General features: G+C 37.9%; 1 non-coding gene across 1 annotated transcript; it reads left to right on the top strand.

Moving 5' to 3' along the window:
- Positions 1 to 3643: 3643 nt before the first annotated feature.
- On the top strand, positions 3644 to 3750 carry LOC123390870. Its single transcript, XR_006605462.1, has one exon. It is a non-coding gene; the product is annotated as a U6 spliceosomal RNA (small nuclear RNA).
- Positions 3751 to 6671: the final 2921 nt, after the last annotated feature.

Here is a 6671-nt window from a genome sequence, read left to right as displayed (position 1 = left end):
AATACTCTCTAGCGCCATTCATGTTGTTGCAAATGGCAAGATTTCACTTTTTTTTTTATCATTGAATAATATCCCACTGTGTGTAGGGGTGTATGTGTGTATGGGGGCATGTGTGTGTGTGTGTGTGTGTGTGTGTGTGTCTGTGTCTGAACACACACCCCATCTTCCTTACCCATTCATCACTTGATGGACGCTTGGGCTGTTTCCATAATTTGATGGTTGTAGATAATGCTGCTATAAACATTGGGATGCAGCTATCCTTTTGAATTAGTATTTCTATAATTTTGGGGTAAATACCCAGTAGTGCAATTGCTGGGTCATAAGGTTGGTCTATTTTTAGCTTTTTGGAGGAGTGCCCATACTGTTTTCCATAGTAGCTGTTTTCCATAATTTGCTTCCCCACCAACAATGCACAGCGTTGCTTTATCTCTGCAGCCTCACCAACACCAGTTATTTCTTGGTATTGATTTTAGCCATTCTGACAGGTGTGAGATGATGTCTCATAGTTTTTATTTGCATTTCACTGATGATCAGTGATGTTGAGCATCTTTTTATGTGTCTGATGGACATCTGTATGCCTTCTCTGGGGAAATGTCTGTTCATGTCTTCTGCCCATTTTTAAATTGGATTATTCATTGTTGAGGTGTTGAGTTTTATCAACTCTTTATATATTTTGGATACTAACCCTTTATCAGATATGTCATTTGCATATACCTTCTATCATTCTGTAGGTTACCATTTAGTTTTATTGATTGTTTCCTTTATTGTGAAGAAGCTTTTCATTTTGATATGGTCCCAACAATTTATTTTTTCCTTTGTTTCCTGTGGCTCTGGAGACATATGTAGAAAAATGTTGCTACAGCCCCTCATGAATCATTTTTAACTATTTGTTAATGCTTTTTAAAATGTCCTCTTTTGATAACATGCCTTTTTAATATTGGCATAATAGTATGTTGATTAGTTTTTCTTCATATATTTTCCATATAAGCTGAGAAATGATTCAGCGATCTTAGCCAAATGTGAAGCAAAATGTTTGCTAGCAACTATAGAAGCTTGTACACATTTTGTGGTATGACATTACTAGTATATTATTATCACTGCTTTAACTTCTAAACTGCAGAACTGACTCTGTTTCCTGGAATCACTAGATTCCAGAGGTTTATGGATCATGCTTCAAGAAACAGTGCTACCTTGATGGGGAACCAATAAAGCTATTTTAAGAATTATGTTAAAAACATTAAAGGAAAGGGCACCTGGGTGGCTCAGTGGGTTAAAGCCTCTGCCTTTGGCTCAGGACATGATCCAGAGTCCTGGGATCAAGCCCCACATTGGGCTCTCTGCTCAGCAGGGAGCCTGGTTCCTCTTCTCTCTCTCTCTGCCTGCCTCTCTGCCTACTTGTGATCTCTACCTGTCAAATAAATAAATAAAATCTTTAAAAGAAAAAAAAAAAAAGAAGTGACATCAAGAGCAACTCAAATCCTGTGACCAAGTGGCCACCCTCATCCCCAAAAGGAATCAAGCGATTGAGAATCAAGTGCACTCAGGTCAGTGACACTAACCTTTCCTTGCTAGGGGTCCTCTCAGAGCCTTTGTTTATTCTACTGTTACAAGTCACCCGCATTGAACCTCTGGGGCAGGGATTTGCATGTTTGACAGTGCAACAGCCTAAAGGTCTGTGCTCTCCCAAAATGCATATGTTGAAACCCAGTCCTCAGTAACGATGGTGTTTGTAGATGCAGTCTTTGAGAAGTGATTAGATCATGAAGGGGCACAGTGCCCTTATAAAACGAGTTTCCAAAAAGCTTCCTGCCTCCTTTTTGCCACATGAGGACAGGGCATGAAGATGGTGTAGAAAAAGGAAACGGACTCTCACCAATATCAAATCTGCTGGAGCCTTGAGTTTAGACTTCTCAGCCTCCAGAACTATTGGAAATAAATTTTCATTGTTGATAAACCATGAAGTCTGTGGTATTTTGTTTGCCTGGACTAAGATATAGAGTGAACAGTTTGAGTGGAGTAGATTATTACTTTTATACGCCACACAAGTTTCTGCCTATGCTTCTCTCTGTGTCCCATTTCCTAGCACAGAGTGTAATGCTCGCCACATTAATACAGTACTGACTCTATAGGCTACTTGTTTCTCAGCGTGCTTTCACACTTATTATTTCATTTGGATGTGGCTAATGTGTCTTAATGTCCAAGCAAAGAACATTTCCCCCTCAGTTGGAAAGAGGTTTTTGAAACTACTATTCAGTCATAAAACCTCCTCCCCTTTGAAAAGAAGCATTTATATAGTTGATAGTCTCTGCAATAGTAGGGGGAAAAATGAGAGCTTTCTACCATTTTACCTGTTTCTGAAACTTAGTTTTTGCCAAAAGAAAAGATGTGAAAATTTGTAAAAATTTATTGGGATGAAAACAAAGTTTAGGTCATTAAGAAAGGAAGACATAGAACTCTCCAAACAGAGGTGCAGCTCAGAAATCTTTACTCATCCACGTATTCAGATTTGCTGCCATGGCAGCATATTCCTCAGCACTGTGGAAGCGTTGAAGTATTGTACTGTACTGAAAACACAAATTCCTCTAGTTCAGGCATGTAGCTTAAGAGTCTTACGTCATTGCTGCTGCAAGCAGCTAAATCTTTAATTATATTGATGATCTCTTCAAGACTTGGACTTTAAGAATGTGGAGTCATTCTCAAGGACACCTATATTTATGCTCCAAGTACCCAGTTTCTGGAAGTGGGCTAGGTTTTCTTTTTCTCTATGGGTATTATAATGATGGATAGGAGCTGCCTCGTTTTTCCCTTCCTTCCTCCCTTTCCTTCCTTCTTTCTTTATTTTTTCCTTTATTTCTCCCATCTTCACCCTCTCCTTCCTTTATTGTTTCCAAAGTTGTTTAGCACCTGCCATGCAACAAGTTCAATGCTCCCCTGCACAGATGATGAGATAAATATATCACTTTCCCTCTCCTAAAGATGCTTATAAACTAATGAAGAGACAGATACTTCATCCGTGTGTTATCAACTCAGGAAGAGTCTTTTCTTGCCAGTCTCTTCCTTCACGTGTCATTAATATATTCCTGCTTCTTTAAAGGAGGTTTGAACAGCTGTGAAACTCCATCCCATCTCACATCCTCCGGGCAAAAAGCAATGAGTTCTAATTGGCATATGATACAGCTAGTGAACATAAAATATAATTAAGGTATTCCACATCTTAATTTGAGCCCCAAATTGGGGTGTGGTTTCTCTATATTCATGCAAACTTGAGTTTCGGTGCTTCCTATTCCATAAATAATGTGACTTCAATCACCTGAATCCCTTCCCCAAGCACATAAAATATAACATGGTTCAAAAATGTATGGTTGAAATATCAGGAATAGTAAAAAAAATGCCCACATGCCAGGTAATCTGGGAAGCAGGGCATAATCCCAGTAGGCACAGGTGAGGTTCTTCTTGTTGGTTAATCCTGGGTGGGTGTGTGTGAGAGAGATCGGGATTAGTATGAAGTACCTAAGTACTTTAATTTTAAGTACCTAAGAGCTTTAATTTTAAGATGCTCAGGAGAACAGAATAAAGTCTGCAAGCCCATGAGGGCAGAGCTGGAAACCTAGAAGGTCTATACCTTAGTAAAATACAGGACTGAGTACTCACTTCGGCAGTACATATACTAAAACTGGAATGATACGGAGAAGATTAGCATGGCCCCGGCGCAAGGATGATAGGCAAATTCGTGAAGTGTTCCATTAAAAAAAACAAAAAAACAAGATTGAATGAACTGTGACCAGTGACGCAGGAAGTCAACAGGAAGTTTATCTATCTCTGCCCAAATTCCTGGAGAGTTGTACTTTGGGTCTTCCATGCACAATTGTGGGGTTTAAATTTCTACTACTTCAAAGTCCTCAAGGTTTAGGAGTCCCCAAACTGAGAAATTAACATCATTGTGCTCCTGTACCAATGATAATTCTGGGGTTCTTCTTACACGTGGAGACAACACCACTCCACAGCATATGTGTCCATGACTCCCATAGATGAAGTATCTCTCACACTGAGCTCTTTCACAAGAAAATAATGCAGAGTGTGGGAGGAATGAAAGACACAAACAGGTCACATTAGAAGATAATCTTAAAAACATAAAATTTAAAAAAAAAGAAGATAATCTTTTCATATGATAGCACATTTTAAAAGACAATATAAACTAATTGTGTTCAAATAAAGTTATAAAAATAATCAATTATAAAAATACACAATAAACAACCAAAAAAGATTAAAGCAAATGAAATATGACTTTTAAAATTAAGCAATAAACTTGTGAAACATATTAGAAACAGCTGAAGTAAAAAAAATACTGAACCAGAACATAGGTCTGAAGAAATGAAGACAAGATGTAAGTGAGAAAGGTAAAGAAATTAAAACCCTGAAAGGAAGATTCAGTGTCATGAGGGAATTAATGAGAAGATCTAATATATGTCCACTGAGTTTAAGATGATAAAGAAAAAGAATGATGAAGAGTCAAATAGTAAAATAAAGATGGGTGAGAATTTTACAAATGGTGAAAAACGTATCTTTAGGTCCAACAACAAAATGTTTCAAGTAAAATAAATAAAGAAAAAAACTACTGGCAAGATTTGTCATGGCAACAGTAGAGGCCAGGGTACAACCGAATAATATTTTCTTGTTGCCGAGAAAAAATAACTGTCAACCAAGAATTATAAACTGAACTATCAATCAGAGGTGGAAGTATAGTAAGGACAATTTTAGACACACAAGAAGACACAGAGGCACTACCACCCACATATTCTCACTAAAGCAGTTATTCAAGGATTTACCTCAGAAGAAAATCGAACCCAGAAGGAAGAAGAGGATTTCCAAAAGCAATAGTGGGCAAAACAATTGGCAAACATAGGATAAACCTAAACACATGTTAATAATATGAAAAATGAAAATAATTATGAAGAATGTATTCATAAAAATCAAGTTGGACTAAAATTTTGAGAAAAGTGACATATAAGAAAGGAGTGGGTAATCATAGTTACCATTCTAAACTTTACCAGTTTCTAAACCGGTAACATTTGGAAATGTGGTAAAATTTTTTATACACTTGTACTTTGTTCAGACGGGCATGCATTTTTTTAAATAAATGGAGAGGCCATAAAACCATAAAGATTAAATGTATAATTTCCTAACTGAAAGGAAAAAAAGAATTATGGAAACTAGTCATTCCAATGCTTGTTTTGGAAGAAGAAAAAAAAAGAAAAATATGTGAGAGAGAAGTCATAAAGTGATAAATACGAAAACTGTCAGCAATAGACTAACTTTAAATGAGCTATCTCATCAGTTGAAAGACAAGGATCACTAGTTTGGATTTAAAAAACAAAACCCAGCTATTTGATCTTTACGAAAGTTCCTCATTGTCTTATTCTGGGTATCTTAGTCTGTTTGGGCTGCCATAGCAAAATATCAAGCTGGGTGGCTTAAACAACAGATATTTATTTGCTCACAATTCTGGAAGCTAGAAGACCAAGATTAAGAAGCTGCCAGGGTCAGTTTTTGGTGAGACCTCCTATCCTGGTTCGTAGGTGTTTGCCTTCTTACTATGTCTTCACTTGGCTTTTCCTCAGAGCGTGCACAAATAGAGAAAAAGAGGAAGGCATAGAAACAGAGACAGAGACAGAGCTCTCTGTTGTCTCTTCTTATGAAAACACTAATCCTACCAGATTACTGACCCACTCTTGTGACCTCACTCAACTCTAGTTACTTCCCGAGAGGCCCTGTCTCCAAATACATCTATACTGGGGGTTGGGGCTTCAACATATGAATTTAGGGGCACGGAGCATAAATTCATTTTTATGCTCTTTCAGAAAGCAAAACATGAGGCAAAAACTCCAGTGCCAACCCTTTATTTGGTGAGTGCTAACACATAACAGGAAAACGAGAGGGGAAAAAAGGACATAAAAAACTGTTTAAAGGGCGCCTGGGTGGCTCAGTGGGTTAAGCCGCTGCCTTCGGCTCAGGTCATGATCTCAGGGTCCTGGGATCGAGTCCCGCATCGGGCTCTCTGCTCAGCAGGGAGCCTGCTTCCCTCTCTCTCTCTCTCTCTCTGGCTGCCTCTCCATCTACTTGTGATTTCTCTCTGTCAAATTAATAAATAAAAAAAATCTTTAAAAAAAAAAAAACTGTTTAAAAACAACAACAACAACAAAGTTGGAGAACCCATGATACCTGATGTTGAAATTTGCTATAAAGTTATAGTAATCAAGGCAACGAGGTGTTGGTGAAAGAAAAGAGAAACAGATGAGTAATACAGAGTAAAGACACACACAAATACAGCCAGCTGATCTTTGACCCAGGAGAGAAGGCAATCCGGTGGAGAAAGGGTAGTCTTCTCAGCAGTGATGCTGGATGGCAACAACTGGATGTCCATTTGCACGAGAAGGGACCTAGATACAGATCTTAAACCTTCCCCAAAATTTAACTCTAAATGGGTCATGTAGCTCAATGTAACATGAAAAACTATAAAGACTGTAGAAGACATTATGAGAGAACAATCTGTGAACTTAGGATTGGAGATGAGCTTTTAGCTACAAGGCTAGAAACAAGACCCAGGAAAGAAACAAAAACTGATTAAGTAGAACTTTACTGTTATTTAAAAGCTGCTATGTGAAAGACACTGT

The sequence above is a fragment of the Mustela putorius genome, unplaced genomic scaffold, assembly GCF_011764305.1.
Source record: "Mustela putorius furo isolate JIRA1106 unplaced genomic scaffold, ASM1176430v1.1 tig00000145_pilon_pilon_pilon, whole genome shotgun sequence".
Lineage (NCBI taxonomy): Eukaryota > Metazoa > Chordata > Mammalia > Carnivora > Mustelidae > Mustela > Mustela putorius.
The sequence above is the reverse complement of the archived record's forward strand: the minus strand, read 5'-3'. Positions and strand labels throughout refer to the sequence as shown.